Genomic DNA, 22,019 nt, shown 5'->3' on the forward strand with positions numbered 1-22,019 from the left:
CACTCAGGCTTGTACCTAGGGTTTATTCTTCCAATTTCACTGGGAAAAAATTATGTGTGTGTGTCATTGTGTATCAAGGGGAAAAAAGCAGAGACAGACACACTTTCGATGGGGCTTTTGTCTCTCTGTGATTAAAGGTCACTAGGGCTTCTACTGTTCCCTGTTGTAGTCATTTGTCTTGATTTGTTGAAATTCTGAGCCACTACTTTTTAAAAAGGAAGTGGCGGTGGGGGTGTGGGGGGATGATCAAAAGCATACTGTTAAGGGGCTGGGGAGATGGCCCAGTGATTAAAAGCACTTGATGCTCTTCCTGAGGATCAAGCTCAGTTTCCAACACCTACATCAGGGAGTCAGGCACCTCACAACTGCCTGTGACTCCAGCTCCAGGGGATCCAACAGCCTCTTCTGGTCTCTGAGGGGGTGTGTGCACACACACTCACACACACATAAAAAGTAAAGATACATCATTGCAAAATGTTGATATAATGTTTAAATATGACCTCAGATTACAATCATCTCAAATGTGATACATTATTGATATATTTTTTAAATCCACAAAGTATTTTCAAACAAAAGGTAATGTAATCTATTTGAGCTTGGCCATTCTCTAAGAGCAAATAATAAATATAGGTCAGATAAAAATAAATTTGGTGAAAGTCCTATGAGTTTGATAAATAATTATTTCATTTTCTAATTACTATCTTTTACAACTCAAAGGAATAAAACAGAATAATAAACACATAAGGGAGTTGAGGGGTGGTGAATGCAGCACAGTTGGAAGCGTGCTTGCCTAGCCCACACAAAACCCCAGGTCTGATCCTCAGCACTGCATAAAACAAGTGCGGTGGTCCACACCTGTAAACCTCAAGAGGCAAAGACAGGACAACCAGAAGTTCAAGATCACCCTGGGCTACATAGGGAGTTCAAGGATAGCCTAAGCTGTTTTGTTATTTTTTTATTATTATTTTAAAAAATAATTGAAACATTTTTAAAACGCACATATTTTACAAGAAGTGAAAACAGGTCTAAAAGCCACAAACGCATGCTGCTCCGGTTTCCTTTGCTTTTTAGTGTGGAAATACAAAAAAGACCCTACGGAGACCGTTAGGTGTCTCCTAGCTGTGGTGGATGGTCTCAGCTTCCTCAGGCTCGGCTGTTTTGTGACTTTCTGACTTTAAAGACAAATCAAAGATCTGATCTTTTTACAGTCAGAGGAAAGAAGCTGGTTGCAAATAAAAACTCTGTCAATATTCTAATTCACTGTCACAGAATGGTGTCCTCCCGCTAGACAAGCCCAGCTTCCCTGTGAGTTTAGAGCACTTGATATAAACACAATGGACCAGCAAGGTCAGTTCAACACACATCCTTTAAAAGCCAGAGATATGTTCAGTCATTTCTACTGTTTAACTAGATTTTTTTTTTCCTTTTTCAGCTTTTTGGTGACCATAAGGGACTCAGCCTAAATAGCATAATGCTTTTAGAGAAATGTTCCTTTTTTTTTTTTCATTTGATAATGAGTTTTTAAAATTAATTTGTAATTAGGACATTGCATGCAAACAGGAGATGACTAAGTTTTTTTTACCCCCTTAGGAAAGCTGAATATTTTTGTTTACACGGGTACTTATGTTAGTAAGATCTACTTTCCTAGAAAACACAAAAGTTTGGTCTGTCTCATGTCCAGACATAATCATTACAACCAATTCTTAGCCAGCAAAAGGTTGAATCTCCTTGGGTTAAGAAAGAATTATTCCTGCCTAGATTGTCTTTGAACTGGAACATCAGCTTTTTCCTGCCTTTATGCTCAATCCAAACATTGGCTGTTTGTGGGTCTCCAGTCTACTGTCCTCTGGATAAAAGCTGCATCAGCTCTTCTGGGTCTCCAGCTTGCTGATTCTCCCTGCAGACCCTAGGACTGTCAGCCTTTTTAACTACATGAGCCAATACCTTATATCTCTTGAGGTGTGTGTGTGTGTGTGTGTGTGTGTGTGTGTGTGTGTGTGTGTGTGTGTGTGTGTGTGTGTACCATGTATGTGCCCTATGGGCAAGAACCCTAGTGCTGTGGCATGGTCTGTATGTCAAATCTGTTGCTCTGATTGGTCAATAAATAAAACACTGATTGGCCAGTGGTCAGGCAGGAAGTAGGTGGAACAAGGAGAGAGGAGAATTCTGGGAAGCAGAAGGCTGAGGCGGAGAGACACTGCCAGCCACCGCCATGACCAGCAGCATGTGAAGATGCCAGTAGGCCACCAGCCATGTGGCAAGGTAGAGATTTATGGAAATGTATTAATTTAAGCTATAAGAACAGTTAGCAAGAAGCCTGCCACAGCCATACAGTTTGTATGCAATATAAGTCTCTGTGTTTACTTGGTTGGGTCTGAGCGGCTGTGGGACTGGCGGGTGACAAAGATTTGTCCTGACTGTGGGCAAGGCAGGAAAACTCTAGCTACACCCTAGTATATACTTAATACAAGAAAATATGTCCTGGAGTCCCAGATCTTACTGTTCTCCAACTCTTCAAAGTGGCCTCTCCTGAAAAGTTCATTGGGGCTGGGTAAACATTGAAGACACTTGCCCTCACTCTTCAACACTGCTAAACCAATCTTGGCTAGCTTCTGCTTTCCCTTTTGTTTCACATGTTCTCTAAGTAAACTTTCGATTTGTCATGGAAAAAGCAGCAAGTACTTACTGTGGTGCATGTTAGTTGTGTGTGAAGGTTTGCTTATGAATAAATGGGTGTGCCAGGCCCTGTGAAGAGATTGACTAATAATGCATAGCACCCCCTACCCCAGGCTATGGCAAGTAACCACAGTCATGGCGGATGATGGATGCATTCCTGCATTTGAGTTGTAGATTTCTATACCAGCCCATCAGTCACTGGGGCAGGGGTATTAAGCCTGGGAAACGTTTTTTTTGTTCAGTTCAATTGTAATTGACAAAGAATGGTTTTTAGCAAGTGTCAGAATGTCTGTAGGCATCCCTGGCATTAAAGTGGAGAAGTATAAGATACAAGAACAATCTTACGACTCCTGGGGAAGCCAAAGACTTTTAAAAATACCCAGGAAATCAGCAGGTTTTCTTTAAAATTTAGATGTTTCACTGCGTAACCTTGAAGTCCTGCTTTAGCTTCCTAAGTGCCAGGGTTATCGGCATGAACCACCACACTCTGTTTAAGCAAGCTTTTAAGGAGACTAAATGCTGAATTTAATCTTTCAAAAAAAAAAAAAAAAAAAGGGAACAGCTGGAGAGATAGCTCAGTGGTTAAGAGCACTGGCTGCTCTTCCAGAGGACCGGGGTTCAATTCCCAGCACCCACATGGCAGCTCATAGCTGTCTGTAACTCCAGTTCTGGGGGATCTGACAGCTTCACACCAATGTGCATAAAATAAATTTAAATAAATTATAGCCGGGCGGTGGTGGCTCAGACCTTTGATCCCAGCACTCGGGAGGCAGGGGCAGGCGGATCTCTGTGACTTCAAGGCCAGCCTGGTCTACAGAACAAGTTCCAGGACAGACTCCAAAGCTACACAGAGAAACCCTGTCTTGAAAAACCAAAAAAAAAAAAAAAAAAAGGAACAATGGTAAATTCTAAAGTTAGTGCAAGAGTGAGCACGTGGGCTAATACAGAAAATAATATCTCCTCCTTTGACAGGATAGGGATGATCTTGATCTACAAACAAGAAATGTGAGGCACTTGGAGGCTTCAGTAATTTTAGAATCTAAGACTCTAAACCAGGCTGCCTCTACCACCTTCCATCCCTGAGCGGTCTTTGTATCGTGTTCCTTTCCTGCTGCACAGTTTGAAGACAATCAGTTATATGCTTTACCTAATTTGAATGAATTGTTTCCAAACCCATGGGTTACACGGGTTGGCTCCTTTAGTCTGGCTGAGCTATTCCTGGTTGGAAAGGTTCCTCTTCTGGACCTCCAGCATCCTTGGTGATGGCCCCCTGTACATAGGAAGTGGTTAGGCAGAGAACTGATTCAGGAACCATCCTTCTCCCTCTTTTAGGCATTGCCTGGAAGGCTCTGGATGAAGTGGCTTACACAGAACTTCTGGGAGAGTTAAGCCAAAGCTTGCCAGTAAGTCACAGGCTGCTACAATCAACAGAATGGAGGGAAACTTCATTGTTTTTAATATAAAGGTCTTTATGCCCCTCTACCTGGCTGCATCTGATATTTGAGCTATTTCTGTGGCCCCCAAAAGGCACCTGAATTTTGAACAGGTGCTTACTACCAGGGTTCTGGGTTTATTCCAAAACTGTACTGGCTAGGAAGTACAAGCAGACAGGGCTGGAACCAGCCACTGTATGCTTCATGGGGGTCCATTCTTGTCACTTTCTCTGTGGTTAAGAGGGGGAGTCGCCTCCTAAAAAAGCACCTGCAACTTTCAGGAATGCCTACCTTCATTTTCTCTCTTTTATTCTTCTTGGCACCTCCCTCCCTCCCCCACCAATATCCTATTCCCTGGCCTTTCCCTGGACTTCTTACTTCTCCCAAATGAAACATCCAGGGGCTTGAGGGAGGACTCAGCTGGTAAAGTGCCCACTGCATAAATAAAGCATGAGGACCTGAGTTTGGATCTCACATGAAAAAGCAAAATGTGCTTTACTCAACTCTGTAACCCTAGCTCTGGGTGGAGTGGGGAAACCAGCAAATCCTTCCGGCTCCCTGGACAGCCTGTCTGATTGATGAATTCTGACTTCAATGAAAGACATCCAAGGTCAATTTCTAGCCTCCACATGCAAACACACACACACACACACACACACACACACACATCTGTATACACATGTGTACAGACATATAATACACACACCACATAAAACAAATAGATAAATAAATAAGTAAATAGAAAGAGGAGCGCAAGTCTTGAAAAAAAGAAAAAGATGAGGCTAAATCAAGTCCTACAGTTCTAGACACTGAGTGCCAGTGACAATAACAATGGGGACTTAAGCCACATGCCACTGCTGAGTGCTTCCACCTCTTATATGATGCTCAAAGGGATTCGAGCTATTTTATCTAAGAAGCAGCTGAAGCTCCAGACACGTGGCCCGCCTGATGCCACAGGGTTCTGGGATTCCAATGCTGACCTCTTGTCCCAGGCTCTAGGTCATAGCGCTCCTTCTTCCTACTCCTGCCCTTGGCACCACGGTCTTCTACCCTGAGAAGTATACAGCTGCACTCTGGCTAAGGCTATAAAGATCTGTTTCAGGAAGGGAAGAGGAGAGGGGAGGTGGGAGCCTTTCTTCTAGGCTTCCGCTGTGTAAGCAAATACATCCAAGAAGACAAAGATTCATTTCCTCCCAAAACATTGAGAGTCTTGCATAGAAATTAATATTCTTCCCATTAATATCCAGTTTTCATTAGCCCTTGAAGCTGTCCTGGTTTCATTCAGTCGCTTCGATAAATACCATGATTCAAAGCATTGGGAGGAAAGGGGTTATTTCAGCTTCTCCGGGTCACAGTCTGTCATTGAAGGAACTCAAGTGCATCCATGAAGGAATGCTGATTACTTGCTAGCTTATTGGCTCACACTCAGCTCAATTTTGTGTTGTTGTTGTTTGTTTGTTTTGGTTTTTGAGACAGGGTTTCTCTGTGTAACAGCCCTGGCTGTCCTGGAATTCACTCTGTAGACCAGTCTGGCCTTGAACTCACGGAGATACTCTGCCTCCCAAGTGCTGGGATTAAAGGTGTGCGCCACCACCGTGGCTCAGATCACTTTCTTATACAGCCGAGGGGTTGTTAACAGCTGCATCAGAGTGGTATTACCCACAATGGGATGGGCCCTCCCACAGCAATTATCAGTGAAGACAGACTGGCACAGACATGGCCACAGGCCAATCTGATCAAAGCAATTCTTCCATTGAGGTTCTCTCTTCCCAGGTGACTCTATGTTGTGTCAAACTGATAATGAAAACTAACCAGTGCAGGAGCACTGCCTTGACATTTCCCCAGACCTGAGGAGTGGGTGGGGGGAGGGGCGGTGGAGGAGGAGAAAGAGAGGGAGGGGGAACTGGGATTGGTAAGTAAAATGGAAAAAAAAAAACCACCTTTTTTTTATTTAAAAAAATAAATAAATAATTATATAATATGGGGGCCAAATCACCTTTGGAAACAAGGAAAGGAAGGCTGAAGAAAATGAGGAGTTTCGATGTTCCTTTCCATAAAGTAAATGTTTGATAAATTATGATCAATGCTGGTACCTTTTTAGTTGGGTGTGGTGGCACACGCCTTTAACTCCAGTACCCAGAGGCAGAGGAAGGAGAATCTCTGTGAGTTTGAGGTCAGCTTGGTCTACAAAGCAAGTTTCAGGACAGCCAGGGCCACACAGAGAAACTGTGTGTGGAAAAAAAAAAGTTGGTGCATTTTTAATGTTTTTATAACTTTATATAAAATGGCTGGGCAGTGGTGGCGCACGCCTTTAGTCCCAGCACTCGGGAGGCAGGGGCAGGTGGATCTCTGTGAGTTCCAGGCCAGCCTGGTCTACAAAGTGAGTTCTAGGAAAGGCAAAGCTACACAGAGAAACCCTGTCTTGAAAAACAAAACAAAACAAATAACTTTATATACAATGGAGAAAAGACCCCAGAAAACTCATCCTACAGTCTTAGGACTCTAGAAGATCTCAAATCTGGCTCTAAGCATGTGCGTTGGAAGAAACAGCAGTTCTGGGAGGATGACTTGTGGGCCAGAAATGGGCATGCTAAGTGAGGTGCCCCGTGCTCTGAAAGCCTTCCATGTAATAGCACCTACTTCATTTAAATAAGAAAATAACAAGGAAAATAGAGATGGCATGAATCCATACACTTACAATACATTCAGGGTGGAAATCCATTCGACGCTAATTGTTTAGTAAATTAACAGGCTAACAGAAATTGCCCAGAAATTGTTATTTAGTTTTGTGTAACATAATACAGTGTGTTAAATACAAACTATTGCTGACCCTAGAGGAACTTTTATTTAAGAAGAGGGAGAAATCATGCCTTAAAGCATTCATTTCTGTTTTTTTTTTAAGCTCTCTGCCATCTGTTTGAGTGAAAGACTGCATAAGGTCAGTAATCATTACCACTAATTATCTGTCGCTAGGAATCTCTTCCGTTTACCATGAGCAGTGCATTTGAAGCACGAAACAGGCTTATTAAATCCTAGGCTAGGTTTTTATTCTCCATTGAGATTTGTCTTTTACAAAACATTTTGATATTCCCAGGTGGACTCTAGGGTCAAAATATAGCATCTCAACCATCAGTGGCTCTGGCCAGTTCTGAGTAGCCAGTCTACATACTAAGAGGATGGGAAGCATTGGAATCCATTGGATGTAGGTATTTGGCTAGTCACTAGGAAATCTTAACTCTGTTAGAAGAGTCTCATGGGTAAATTTGGAGGACAGATCTTTCTCTCTCTCTCTCTCTCTCTCTCTCTCTCTCTCTCTCTCTCTCTCTCTCTTTCTCTCTCTCTCTCTTAAATTATCTATATTTTTTTAGGCAGCATCTAATGTGTTTGATGCTTTTGTGAAATATTCTACCAAAGTGGGTCTTTATGATTCTCTGTCACCACCCTCACCCTCTGCTGCCTCTGTTCCTGCCTCACAGCCTCCCCTGCAGATTCTCTTCCTCTTTGACCTTCATCTGTCTTACCCACTCCTCATCCCTCCTCATCACTTAATATTCTTTCTCTCTTGGTCCTTCCTGTTTAGACTTTAATCACACACACACACAAACACACACACATGCATTATAGGTTAAGATCAGTAGATGAGGGAGAGCCCGCAGGTTTTGTTTTTCTGAACTTGGCTTACTTTGCTTAATATTATACTTTTCAGATCCATCCAATTTCCTGAAATTTTTATGATTCCATTTTTCTTCACAGCCGAAGCATTTTTAATGGTGGATGAAACACTGGTTCACTTACTCTACACATTCATACAAACAGTTATTGCTTCAAACTGTTGTTGGCCCACAGAAAAATCCTGATTAATGTGCTTGATTGTAGTTATAGTGAAATGACTACAGGTGCCTTAGCTTGCTACTTCAATTTGTTTCTAAGAAGGGATCTACCGGGAAAAGAAGGAATTAGCCTCTCCCAAGGATGAACCTCTTAATTGGTTATCCAACACAAAGTTGCCAGCCCTGAAGTCATAGTCATACAAGCCACACTGGACAGACTCTGGAAGCTGAGAAGATATATATATATATATATATATGAATAAGAATAAGAAGAGGCCATCAGTTTTAGAGGAAGTGAGGGGAGGGTTTAGAGGGAGGACAGGGAAGAGGAAAATGGTATAATTATAATTTAACTTTTAAAAGGTTTAATTAAAAATGATCTACTAACAATTTTTTTTTGAGAATTAAAATAATAGGAGGTCTATTTTCTTTAGTGTCTTACTAAGCAAGCTCTTTTTCTGGTTATAAAGATCTAAATGTTTCAACTTACATTTAATGCCCTTGGCAGTTAACTACCAGCTCATATTTCTAGTCTCATTGCCTAGTTATCTTTATATAACTTGAGCTTCTATAAATCAAGTTTATATAATTATGCTTGAACTTTGGGGTCTAATTAATTTGAGGAATTTACTCAATGTATATAAAATACATTTATTTACACCACTTATTTTTCTAATAGTTAATTGCTCCCATGCCACACCCCTATCCAAAGGCTACATATTAACTGTGTTTGGGGAGATATATCCTCCTAAATTCCGTTTTCTGAGAAGTGCCATCACTCACCCCACCCCATCAGGGCTGACAAAAGAAAGCTTTTTATTATATGGACTCATTCCTGGTCTCCTAGAATGAGTCATTTGGAATCTATAGTTGACCAATCTGATTCTTCTCTGAGAATCTGGGAACCTATGTAAAAAGCTCCTCTAGGTGTTGAGTGAATACCAAAGCAAGCTCAAGTCAAGTATAAAACACACGTATGTGGGATCAGATGCCAAGAGATAGCAAAGACGTTTGTGGAACAGAAAGAGTGTATTTGCAAAACCTTGCATGGAAGGGTCCAGCAGCCACTGAAAGGCAACTCTTGTCTATGGCAGCTTCTCCAGTTTGCATATCCTTTCCCAACTGTGCCTCATTAACAAGAGAGTGCTGCAGCCTAAAAATAAACTCCCTTTCAACTAGGATGAATTGGAGAGAGTTTCTGTCACTTATAATCATTCAACTTTGCCTTAAAAAAAAAGTTAGCCCACTGTTTTAGTTAGGGTTTCTATTGCTGCAACACCATGGCCAAAAATCAGGTTGAGGTGCTAAGAGTTTATTTGGCTTACACTTCCTTATCACTGTTCATCTTCAAGGAAGTCAGGACAGGAACTCAAACAGGCTAGGAACCTGGAGGCAGGAGCTGATGTAGAGACCATGGAGTAGTGTGGCTTATGGGTTTGCTTCTTATAGCTTGCTCAGCCTGCTTTCTTATAGAATCCAGGATCAGCAATCCAGAGGTGGAACCACCTGATATGGGCTGGGCCCGCTCCCATCAATCACTGATGAAGAAAATGCCTTATAGCCAGATCTTAGGGAGGTATTTCCTCAATGAAGGTCCCCTCCTTTCAGATAACTCTAGTTTGTGTGTCAAGTTGACATAAGACCAGCCAGCACACCCACTCAGCAGACAAGTTGTTCATGATACATTTTGAAATCTATCCCAGCTCGGTGGATCCTTGCCTTGCTATATAGGCTCTATTGCTAGTGACCTGTCTACTTTCCTATTCTTGATGTCTCCCAGTCACTACCCCCACATAAAGAGGCTTGGATTAGTAATCTGCTTGTGTTAGGGCAGGGTTCTCAACCTGGAGTGATTTCATGGGCATGTTAGGTGCCCTCTGTTTACAAAACTTAATGGCGAAAGCCACTAATGGATAGAGACCAGATAACGCTGGGAACTATCCTGCGTTGTATAGCAGTGGTATCAGTCTCTGTGTCCTTGCAGAAGGTGGAAAATTCTATTACAGAGTACTGGGCAAACGACCTTCAAAAGTTATTTAACTTTATGCTTCCAAATCTCCTTCCATGAAAATAGATGTATCGCCTACAGGGATCTCACCGGAGTTAATATAGTGCCCTGGGGCCTTACTAATCTACCATAGTTATATTAACATATGAAAAAAATAAATCTTATTTAATCATTATGACACTGTAGAACTATTTTTTTTCCTTATTTTAGCTATACTGAGGTTGAAAATTTCTTGGCAGTAATGGATTACATGTTTACCAACCAAACATTTTAGGATTCTGAAGGCTCAGATTAGAACATACGCAGAATAAAATTTACCTTCTTAATGATTTCTAAATGTGTAGTTCAGTGGTATTAAATGCATCCATATTTCTGAGTAACCATTGCCACCATCCATCTCCAAAAATCTTTTCATATTGTAAACTTGAAAGCCTGGACTCATTAAACAATAACTCCCTGTTTCTTCCTCCCAGGCCCTTGGTACAAACCAAATTTTGCATCCTGTCTGTATGAATTTCACTATGCCAAGTACCTCATATAAGTGGAGCCACAGGGTTGGTTCTTTTGCAGCTGGCTTATTTCATTTAGAATATTGTCCTCGAGGTTTATTCATAGTGCACAGTATCTCAGAATTTCCTTCTTCTTTTTTTTTTTTTTTCCACAGCTGAGCCACATTCCATTGTTTATATTTGCCACATTTACCTCAGCCATTCATCTGCAATGGACTCTGGGTGGCTTCCATGCTTTAGCTTTTGACACTAATGGTTCTGCAAACATGGTAAGGTATACACACACGTCTTCCAAGATCTTGCTTTCAGTCGTTGGAGGTAGAGCTAGAACTGCTGGGTCACATGGTACATCCACTTCACACTTTGGAGGAACTGCCAAACCGCTTGCTTGTACAGCGACCAAGTTTTACATTCCTACCAACAGCGCGGAAGGGTTCCAGTGTCTTCATCTCCTTTCCCAGCAGTTGCTGTTTTCAGTGACGCCTGTTTGTGTGTAGTAGCCATCCTAACGGCGTCTGTATATGGTTGTGTTTTGAATTTCCCCACAGATTAACGGCATGAGCATCTTTGCATGTGTTTATCAGCCATGTGTCTCTCTTCTGGAGAGAAATGTCGATTTAAGCACTCTCCCCGTTTGCGAGTCAGGTTGCTCACTTAGTTGTTTTTGAGGGTTAGGAGTCCTCGATACATTCTGGCCATTTCTTTTCTTACCAGCTATTTTCTTACATTCTGTAGGTTGCCTTTTGCCCTGTGGAAAGTGTCGTTTGATGAACAACAGCAACACCAACACCAACTACAAAATATATACAAGTTCAATTTATCTCTTTTTCTTTTTTGTCCTCTGCTACCTGGGTCTTTGATGTCACCTACAAGAACTGATTGCCAAACAAGTCAAAGTTGTGAATCTTCGCCTTTGTTTTTTGAAAGAGTTGCTTACAATTTATTTACTTATTTATTTGTGGGTGTGGGTGTGTGTGCAGCGCACCTGTGCATACATGTGGTGGTCAGAGGACACATTGTGTTGGTTCTCTCCAGTCTTCTGCCAGATTCTGGAGAGCGAGTGCAGGTTACCAGGCTTGGTGGCAAACGCCTTTACCCACTGATCCATCTCACAAGCCCTAACTCCAGTTTTGAAGGAGTTTGCACTGTTATTTCCTTTTGTTTAATTTTTTCAGTCAGTGCCAGGGACTGAACCTAGAATCTTGTATTTGCTAGGCAAATACTCAACCACTGATCTGTACCTCCAACTCCCTTATAAGCGTTTTATATAATAGTTTATTCATATTTTTAACTTGATTTGTTTTAAAGAGTTTTATTTTTTTTCCTGGTAAAATCTGTAGCCTAAGCATGCCTGAATTAAAATACACACAGATGTATTATTTGGTGATGAAACACAAAAAGGCAGTTAGCATTGAGGATGCCTTTATGTGGTGTATGCATCCTTGAGCATGTACCTGCTTGTGCACAGTGTCCAGCGTACCAGTACCAGAAATAGAAAAAGACTTTTAATTGCAATATAGGAAAAGATAGGTATATTAATTTGGGTAGGCTAACAGCTGAACAAAGATATAAAAAATACTTTTTTTAAAGAAAAGAGAATTATTTCTTGCTTAATATACAAAATGAATAGTAGGCTATCCTCCAAATGATGATTCAGAGGATATGTTCTCCTCCTTTTTTGTGCCATCTGTCACACATGGCTTTGAAGGCTCGTGTGTCCTTCCTGTCAAGCTGGTAGAAAGGGACAAAGAGAGTAAAGCAGCCAAGCTGATTCTTAAGCAGGCTATTTTGGAAGTGTCACAAATAGCCTGGACTCTCCTGTTATTGGCATGGCATTAGTCACCTGGTATTAGGGTCTGACTATGAAATGTCCACCTAAAAGCCTCGGTCCTCAGCTGGTGGATTTCATTCACTGAGAGCTGGTTGGATCATGAAGGCTCTGACTTAACCAATAGACTAACTCACGGATGGAGTCATGATTTGCTGGTATTCTATTGGGAAGTTCCAAAGCTTTCAGAGGTGAATGCCTGTTTGGATTAGAGAGGTCATGGGCAGGGGAGGCACGCTGTTGGGGGTACACAACAAACAGAGAGGGTCCTAGGCCCTCCTCTGTCTCTTTCTGTGTTACCTAGCTGCTTTAAAGTAAGCAACTCTTCCTTGCCACGGGAATGCATCATCAGGATTCTGTGTCACCTTGAGCATGAAGCAGTGAGTGAGAAAACCATGGGCTGAAACCATGAATCAAAACAAGTCTTTCCCTTGGGGGGTGGCGCACGCCTTTAATCCCAGCGTTGGGAGGCAGAGGTAGGCAGATCCTGTGAGTTTGAGGCCAGCCTGGTCTACAGAGGAAGTTTCAGGACAGGCTCCAAAGCCACACAGAGAAACCATGTCTTGAAAAAGCCAAAAGTAAACAAACAAACAAATAAATAAATGAAATAAAAAAGTCTTTCCTCTTTGTAAGTTTCTCTTGTAAGTATTTATCACAGTGGTGAAAATCTGATTAACATGCATGGACATGCTGGATACAAGACAACCAGGTGGGCGTTAACAGCTTAGATGCAAGATTGTAAAACATCAGTAGCGAACTTCTGCCCTCCGGGGTTCTCCCACTGTGCTGTAAGTCTGTATTTAAGACCTCTTCCCTCCTTCAATAAACAGCATTCGGCATTAAAAATAAATAAATAAAAAATAAAAGAGCCAGGCAGTGGTGGCCCACGCCTTTAATCCCAGCACTTGGGAGGCAGAGGCAGGCGGATCTCTGTGAGTTCGAGGTCAGCCTGGGCTACCAAGTGAGTTCCAGGAAAGGCGCAAAGCTACATAGAGAAACCCTGTCTCGAAAAACCAAAAAAATAAATAAATAAAAATAAAAATAAAAAAATAAAAGTAAAAGACCATGCTTCAAAAAAAAAAAAAAAAAAAAAAAAAAGACAACCAGGAAATGAACTTCCTGCTAGCACACCTGGTTTTCATCAACTTTTCTCCGTAAGGTAGTTACCAACCACAGGTAGTAATTGAGCATGTGGGATGTGTTTGTTTTTTGTTTTTTGTTTTTTTTAAATTGAGGATGTGCTGTAGTGTAAAATGCACATCAGACTTGAGGATTTACCATAGAAATGAGAATGCAAATACCTTAACAATTTTAAATTGCATATTGAAATAACATTGTTGATATATTGAGATAAATTATATTATTTAAAATTATTTCAACTGTTTCTTTTCCTTCTTTAACACAGCTTTCTAGAAAACTTTACATTATATAAGTAAGCCAGATATGGTGGCACATGGCTTTTAATCCGAACACTCAGGAGGCAGAAGCAGGCTGATTTCTGTGAGTTCCAGAACAGCCAAACTACATAGTTAGACCTTGTCTTTAAAAAAAAAAAAAAAAAAAAAAAAAAAAAATTACTTAAGTGGCTCACATGTTATATTTTTTGGATCGTGCTCTTGTGGGAATCAGCGGTCTGTGTTAAGCAGATTGCCTATTTACCTATTTCACAGGCAGGAAGCACATCTGGGCCACTCTCAAACTAGAAGGAATTGTAAAACTCCCTAGAGTCAAGCTGTATAGGTGGTGTGATGGTGTTCATCTGTAACCCGAGCACTCTGCATGTTGATTGGCAAACTCCAAGGCAACCTGCTCTACACAAATGTGTCTCAAACATACAAAACGAGATGTGTGTTAGTACTTCTCCACTCACCAGAGCCACATATATGATCACCGTCTTGCTATCTATTTTTGTGGATGTGCAGGGGAAGGGGGGGATGCCTGTTATGGATGTGTCTTAAGTGGGTGTGCCTATATATGGGTGTGTCCTTGTGTGGGCATTCTGGGGAGGACCACAGACAACTTCAGGTCTCACTCTCTTCCTCATCTACCATCCACCTTCTTCTTTGAGTCAGGGTCTCCCTGCCTGGGGCTTGTTGATCAGGTTGTGCCAGCTGACGAGTAGCCCAGGGATCTACCCATCTTCCGTCTCTCCAGCGCTGAGAGTACAAGAAGGTACCATTGTGCCTGGCTTAGACATTGGTCCCCATGCTTGTATAGCAAATGTTTTACAGACTAAACTCCCTCTCAAGCTCCACCCCCTCGCCTGTTTTATTTCGCCTTCTTTCTCCTGCATTTGTCTATCACGTTTCCACCAGGTCGCTGTAATCAACAGTGTGTCGCCATACGGTTTGCTGCCCACTTACTAGACACAATGGAAACAGGTTCTCAAGAAGGGAGTACAGTTAGGTCAGGCAAACGGAGGGACATGCTTGCTCAGCATGTAGAATGTGTAAGCGTAATGTTTGGCAGCTTGGCAGCTGTTAACATTCCCCAGTTTTTATACTTCATATAAAAAGCATCAAAGGAAGAACTCTGTTGAATAGGTGACACATTTAATCTGAGGGTACATTATTTAACTCATGTCGTTACTAAAGAAAACATGTAACTGATCTTTCTTCTTAGGGCTTGTACTCATGCCCAGAAACAGTCAGCGTCTTTGACAAGCCTTGAATTACCAATGGCTTGGACTCCAGGAGAACTTATATAACATCAGATTTGCCCCATAAGACTGGGCCCAGTAAGCCACATGCATTGAATCCAAGAGGGTGCAAAGTTATAAAGAAGGGGGTTAGAGAGATGACAGTGGTTAAGAGTATTGGCTGCTCTTCCAGAAGAACTGAGTTCAATTCCCAACACCCACACAGCAGCTTCTAGCTATTTATAACTGCAGTTTTTAGGGGATCTAATGCTTTCTTGGGGCATCCAACACACATGTAGAACATAAACATACATGCAGGCAAAACACCCATACATATAAAATAACAACTACCTTTTATTAAGTCATTGATTTTAAAATAGATATAAATGGGTAACATGCTCCCAAACACAACTCTATCCTAAGGTGGAGCCTTTAACATCTGGTGTCATTCTCCGTGGTTTAAGAAATAACTCCAAGGCCGGGCGGTAGTGGCACATTCCTTTAATTCCAGCACTTGGGAGGCAGAGGCAGATGGATCCTTGTGAGTTCAAGGCCAGCCTGGTCTACAGAGCAAGTTCCAGGACAGGCTCCAAAGCTACACAGAGAAACACTGTATGGAAAAATAAATAAAAAAAAAAAAAAAAGAAAGAACTCCAAGTTGTCCCTGTTAGAATATATATGTCCTGCAAAGATCACCAGATGTTTTATAGTCTCCAAAACATTTATACACCAGACACTGTGCTGGAATCATTATCACCATTAATCATTTGGTAGAAATGGATATTTTAAATGTTATATTTCACCACCACCACCACCACTTCCGCCCCCCCCCCCCCGAAAATAATGGGGCCTTTGGGAAATGGAATAAAAGGAGAGTGATTTATGTTGTGAGATAAGCTCTGTTTTGCTTCAGAGTGTGTCCAGAAGAGATGAGATTTCATGGAACATGGGGTGATTAGGGTGTGGGCTCAGACCCTGGGTATGGAGGAGGGATGGGCTATGGCTGCTCTGTTATGCTGATGCACCCTGAGCTGGGACGGTGCCACTGTCCCTAGTGTACCAGTTTCCTAGCCTGATTTGAGGCAGGGTCTTCAACGAAGCTGGGAGGCCCTTAGGCTCCTGAGGTTGCTCAGGCTAGTCTCTCCAGAGGGGAGCTGACAAAGGGTGAAGACACAGAACTCAAATCCGTTACTACTGCTGCATTATTTTTATTAATCACTTAGCGTCACCGAAAGACTACTTGAAACATCTGTTGTTGCTATCATGTTATTTTATACTCACATACACACTAAAAGGACATTTTGAGCATTTGAAATGCTCAAAAGCGATAAAACTTTGGATTTAATTTATGCATAGTTTACAAATGCTTGGTGATTTCCCTACCAGGGCTGTCTGGCTAACTGTACGAATTTATCCTAATCTAAAGTTAAGTAGCCTTTTTTAAAAGTCCAGAGCATTTGGGTGAATTCCGTAGTTAACATCACATGGATTCACGGGAGTCTGACACAGATATTATATAATGCTAGAAACTGTATTCAAAACACACTTCTCAGGGGCTGGAGAAATGGCTCAGGACTTAAGAGCACTGGTTGCTCTTTCGGAGGACCTGGGTCCAATTTCCAGCCCCCACAGGGTGGCTCGCAACCATCTATGACTCCAGTCCCAAAGGATCAGACACTCACTTCTGGCCTCTGTGGACATTTGATGAATAGACATACATATAGGCAAAGCAGCCATAAACAAACAATTCTAATAAATGAATAAACACGCTTCTCTTTTATATTCTCATTCATGTTTTAAAAGGAAAAATGGAGACTGTGTTACTGATACTTCAAATAAGTTTTAATTAGTTTCACTGGAAGAGCAGTAAATCTTTAAATTAGAGAGTTCAGGAGTGCTTAGCCCCATCAATTCTCTAAGGAAATTTAAGTAGGAATAAGCTTTAAATACATCATCCCTGGTGCTTCCCAGGTGGCAGCCAAAGTTGTCCCTTGACACATGTCAAACATAAATACACCGTGAATCTCCAAGAGTCCATCACAGACATTTAGTAAAATAAAATGCCATGATTAAAAGTCAAACTCTCCTGTCAGAGAATAGTACACAGCAAATATCAAGCAGGGAATAAATGGGGTACTCTTTTGTAATAATGGCCAGCATTTACTAAGTTCTTGTTAAACTCTGTGGCCTGTTTTATGTGCTTTCCACTATTTCAAGATCCCATTCTTTTACCAACCTTATGTAACGGTAATGGTACTATTATTATTTCCGTTCTACAGATGAGGAAATTGGAACATTAAACAGCCTCAAATAATATCCTAAAAATAAACCATAAGAGGAAATATGTAGCCAAGTCTGTAAGTGTGCCTACTATTATTTCTTCAGGCTTTATCCATGTGATAAATACCCAGTTTTCACTTCTAACTGCCAAGGCCTGTTGCAACCATCTTTATGCTATGCAAGACTGGTCAGAGTTCAGGGCTAGAATCAAAACCTATCCACCCCAGGAGCCCTCAACCAATGATATGTGGGAGCTGGTATACCGTCTCCCAGTTTCTTCACCCTCAGGTAAGACAGCTCTAAAGTTCTCATTTTATATTGGCCACCAAGAGTTCTTGAGTAGAATTAAGCTGAATATCCACCATCATAACTTCCATGAAAATTCATCATTTATTCACTTTCATCTATTCCTCTCATTTAAAAAAAAGACTTATTTATTTATATTTTATCTATATGGGTGTTTTTTGCATATATGCATATATGTGTACCATGTGTGTGGAGGTCGTGCCCATAGAGGCTAGAAGAGGGCATCAGAAGCCCTGGAATTGGAATTACAGGAAGTTGTGAGATGCCATGTGGGTGCTGGGAACCGAACCTTGGCCCTCTGTAAGAGCAGACAGTGTTCTTAACCACTGAGCCATCTCTATTCTCCTTACTTTCTCACTGTGTAACAGTGGTTTCTAAGATTGCTGCCGTCATAGTCTTGACTCAGAGTCAATTTCTGGTGGAACAGAAACTAAAAGAAGGCCCTAGCCAGGATTAAACTAAGACAGCCCAGCTGCAGAGTCTGTGTTCTTTATCATTGTGATATGCTACCTATTTTTTTTAAATCTAGTGCATATGTTGCAAAAACTCTCTCAAGAAACGACAAAAAGAAGAATCTTTGTCCCCACACAACATATAACTTCTTGTCAAGATCCATGAATGATCTGAACTTTGCCTCCTCATTGTCTATATTGGTTATTTTTCTTCATGTTGTGATAAAACACCCGACAGAAGTAATCTGAGGAAGGATGGGTTTATTCTAACCTCCAGTTCAAGGGTACAGTCCATCGTGGTGGGCGAGGCATAGCATCAGGAGCATTAGGGGGCAGGTCACATCAAATCTGCTGTCAGGAAGCAGAGAGAGATGAATGCTGGTATGCCACTTCTTCTTCTTTTCCTCCTTCTCTTTTTTTTTAGATTTATTTTTATCATTTCCTATTTTGTGTCTATGTGTGTGGTATGTGTGTGCAGGTGTCCACGGGTGCTCTTCATCTGCGAGCAGTCTCTCTAGCCCCCTCTTTTTTCCCCCTTAAACATTTGTGTGTGTGTGTGTGTGTATGTGTGTCCCCGTATCCATATACATATGCATAAGGCATACATGTGGAGGTCAGAGGACAACTTGTAAGAGTCCATTCTATTCCATCTGTGGGTCCCAAGGATCTAAATCACGTTGTCAGGTTTGGGGGCAAGTGCTTTGTAGACAAATATCTAAATGGTCTTTTTTTGTTGTTTTTGATTTTTTTGTTTTTTGTTTTTCAAGACAGGGTTTCTCTGTAACTTTGGAACCTGTCCTGGACTAGCTCTGTAGACCAGGCTGGCCTCAAACTCACAGAGATCCACCTGCCTCTGCCTCCTGAGTGCTGGGATTTAAAGGCGTGCGCCACCACCGCCCGGCGTAAATGGTCTTATTAAATAAGAAACATGGAGCCCCATATAGGGTGAAAGCCTTAGAGAGATCAGGGAAATAGGGAAAGCCACCAGCCAACCTTACCTCACCAACTCTGCAGCTTCCAAATGTGAGCTATTTCCTGTCTACCCATGCCTTTATTTGCCTTGCTTTTCTGCCCGCTCATTGGCTCTTAGCCCAGCTACCTTACTTGCTTGTCACTGCCTGTATAGACCTCCAGGTCTCTATGGTTGGTACTGGGATTAAAGGCGTGTGTCACCATGCTTGGCTCTGTTCCCTAGTATGGCCTTGAACACACAGAGACTCTGCCTGATAAGTGATTAGATTAAGGGCGTGTGCTGCCTGACTTTGTTTTCTTAAAATGGCTGGCCTTTTCCCCCTGATCTCCAGGCAAGATTTATTTATCAAAGCCCAAATAAAATATCAGCACACCATCTCACTATGTCCTTAACTTGTTATTCATCCTGGAGTTTCAGCCTGTGCAATGGTGCACTCCCATTCTGGATAAGCCTTCCTTTTTCTATTAGACATCTTTGGATAGGGACTTACAGATATGTTCAGAGGTTTGTTTCCCAAGTGACTCTAAATGCAGTCAGTGTGATTGTGAATATCAACACTGGCTAATGAATTAGCATGCCACGATTCAATGACGGCTGTTAGATAATACGAGGCTCCTGGGTCAAGGATAGAGGGCTTTATCTTACTCTATAGGTAGCATCAGCATTTGCATTGGCACCCCAACACCTACTTTCAATAGGGTAATGCAGGGCATTGCAAATGACTGTAGACAGCCGGATATGCAGTATTGTGCAACAGGTAAGAAATCCTAAGCTAAGGAACCTAATTCTTTAATATAGTATATGGTGAGTGTTCTATTGCTGTGAAGAGACACCATGGCCAACGCAACTTATAAGAGAAAGCATTTAATTAGGACCTTGCTTACAGTTTCAGAGAGTTAGTACATGGCCATCATGGTGGGGAACATGGCCGCAGGCAGCAGGCATGGTACTGAAGAAGTAGCTGAGAGCTCGTGACTGATCTTCAAGTTGCAGGCAGAGAGAGAGAGACTGGGCTTGGTGTGGGCTTTGAAACCTCAAAACCCACTCCTAGTGACAGTCCTCATCTAAAAAGGCCACCGCTCCTAATCCTTCCCAAATAGTTCAATTAACTGGGGACCAAGCATTCAAACATATGTGCCTCTGAGAGCCATTCTCATTCCATCTATGAACAGGTATAGCTGTTCTTTGCTCTGGAGAGACCGTTCTTCTTTTCTTTTCTTTCTTTTCTTTCTTTTCTTTCTTTCTTTCTTTCTTTCTTTCTTTCTTTCTTTCTTTCTTTCTTTCTTTCTTTCTTTCTTTCTTTCTTTCTTTCTTTTAAATATGGAACGCTTCACGAATTTGCATGTCATCCTTGCGCAGGGGCCATGTTAATCTTCTCCGTATCGTTCCAATTTTAGTATACGTGCTGCCAAAGCAAGCACGAGAGACCGTTCGTTTTTCAAGGCTGTTATTCATAAATCCATACAAAGACCACCTGTAATAAAAGCAGTCGGTCCCTCCTCTTGAAAGATGTCCATGAGCTAGTGATGTAGCATGCACAAAGCCTAGGCTTGATCTCAAGCACCAAATAGAACTGGGAGTGCTTATACACAACTGTTATCCCCAGGAAGGAAAAGCAGGAGGATCAGAAATTCAAGGTTCCCAGGCGTGGTGACACACGCCTTTAATCCCAACAAACGGGAGGCAGAGGCAGGCAGAACTCTGTGACTGTGAGTTCAAGGTCAGCCTGATCTATAACTGGATTTCTGGGACAGCCAGGGCTACACAGAGAAACCCTGTCTCCAAAAATAAAAACAAACCAAACAGAAGTTCAAGGTCATCTTTGGCAACAGCGTAAGCATGAGGCTAGCCTGGGATACCTGAGATACAGTCAGAGGAAAAAAGAGGATTCTAGATATAAAGCAAAGAACAATCAGACTGCAACCCACAGAACCAGGGAGGCTATATAGCAGGGGGAACCCTAGGATGACTGTGGCTTATAATAAGTTTTGGTTTTACTCAATTACTGGGCAAACCTCAATGAAACATTTCACTATTAGGATAAGAATTTATACTGTATCAAACTGATAATAGAAAAATAAATGAATAAATAATAAAAAAGTACAATAACTATATACAATATATACAAGCAATAAATACTTAATAAAAAAAAAGAGGAAAAAAGAAAGAAGGGAGGGAGGGAATAGTGAGGGATTGAGGGAGGGAGGGAAGGAAAGAAAAAAGAATGGAGTGCAGGGCAATATCCAGACTCGTGGAAAATTGTCCTTCAACACTGAAATCAAGAAATACGTTCGGGTTTTATTACAAAGTAAAGCCATATACTGTGCATGATGGAAAAGGGAAAACAAACTGCAAAAGTTTAAGAGTGTTTATTGTTCTTAGGTTTTATGATTTTAATTAAAAAACCAGACTTTTCTTTTCTTTAATGCTCACAGTAAACCTGCTAACAATTGCAATAAAGGTTAGACCTTTATAAGTCAGGGGAACACCTCGGAAATATGCTATTCATTTTTTAATGTTCAATTTCCCCTTTCCTGTCTTTTTAGGGTGGTTTGCATGATGTAAATCAGTCACTGTTGAAGCCGAAGACAAAGGAAAGCTATGGTCTTAGAATTCAGATTCAAATAAGCCTCTGAGAATTATCAGGGCTATAGCATTTTCACTCACATAGGGGTAATATACATTTATTTCAGAATTTCATACATTTTCCAGTAGAAAAATATGCATAATTTGAACACATTTGAAAGCTTGAGCTAATGTTACACTTTCAGACACACTGTGGATAGCAGCAGGATAGCTGTTTATGGCATGATTGCTAACTGAGAAAGGATATAGACGAAGTTCTACTCCATCAAATTATAGTGAAAGCGCCTTGTAAATTTGTTATGTTAAGAAATCCTAAAGCGAATCCATTTGGAGAGAAACAACAATAAAACTGCACTTACATAAATGCTCCGATGAATCTCTGTGAGTTCGAGGCCAGCCTGGTCTACAGAGCAAGTTCTAGGACAGGCTCCAATACTACACAGAGAAACCCTGTCTTGAAAAACCTGAATAAATAAATAAATAAATAAATAAATAAATAA

At 41.4% G+C, this 22,019-nt stretch overlaps 1 protein-coding gene and 1 non-coding gene across 2 annotated transcripts in view; one reads left to right on the forward strand and one right to left on the reverse strand.

Moving 5' to 3' along the window:
- LOC114703303 (putative coiled-coil domain-containing protein 195) overlaps positions 1-22,019 on the forward strand; it is a 102,118-nt gene that overhangs the window by 74,099 nt on the left and 6,000 nt on the right. The window lies entirely within an intron of this gene.
- LOC114703332 lies at positions 20,248-20,354 on the reverse strand. Its single transcript, XR_003736126.1, has one exon. It is a non-coding gene; the product is annotated as a U6 spliceosomal RNA (small nuclear RNA).

This window comes from Peromyscus leucopus, chromosome 13, assembly GCF_004664715.2.
Source record: "Peromyscus leucopus breed LL Stock chromosome 13, UCI_PerLeu_2.1, whole genome shotgun sequence".
Lineage (NCBI taxonomy): Eukaryota > Metazoa > Chordata > Mammalia > Rodentia > Cricetidae > Peromyscus > Peromyscus leucopus.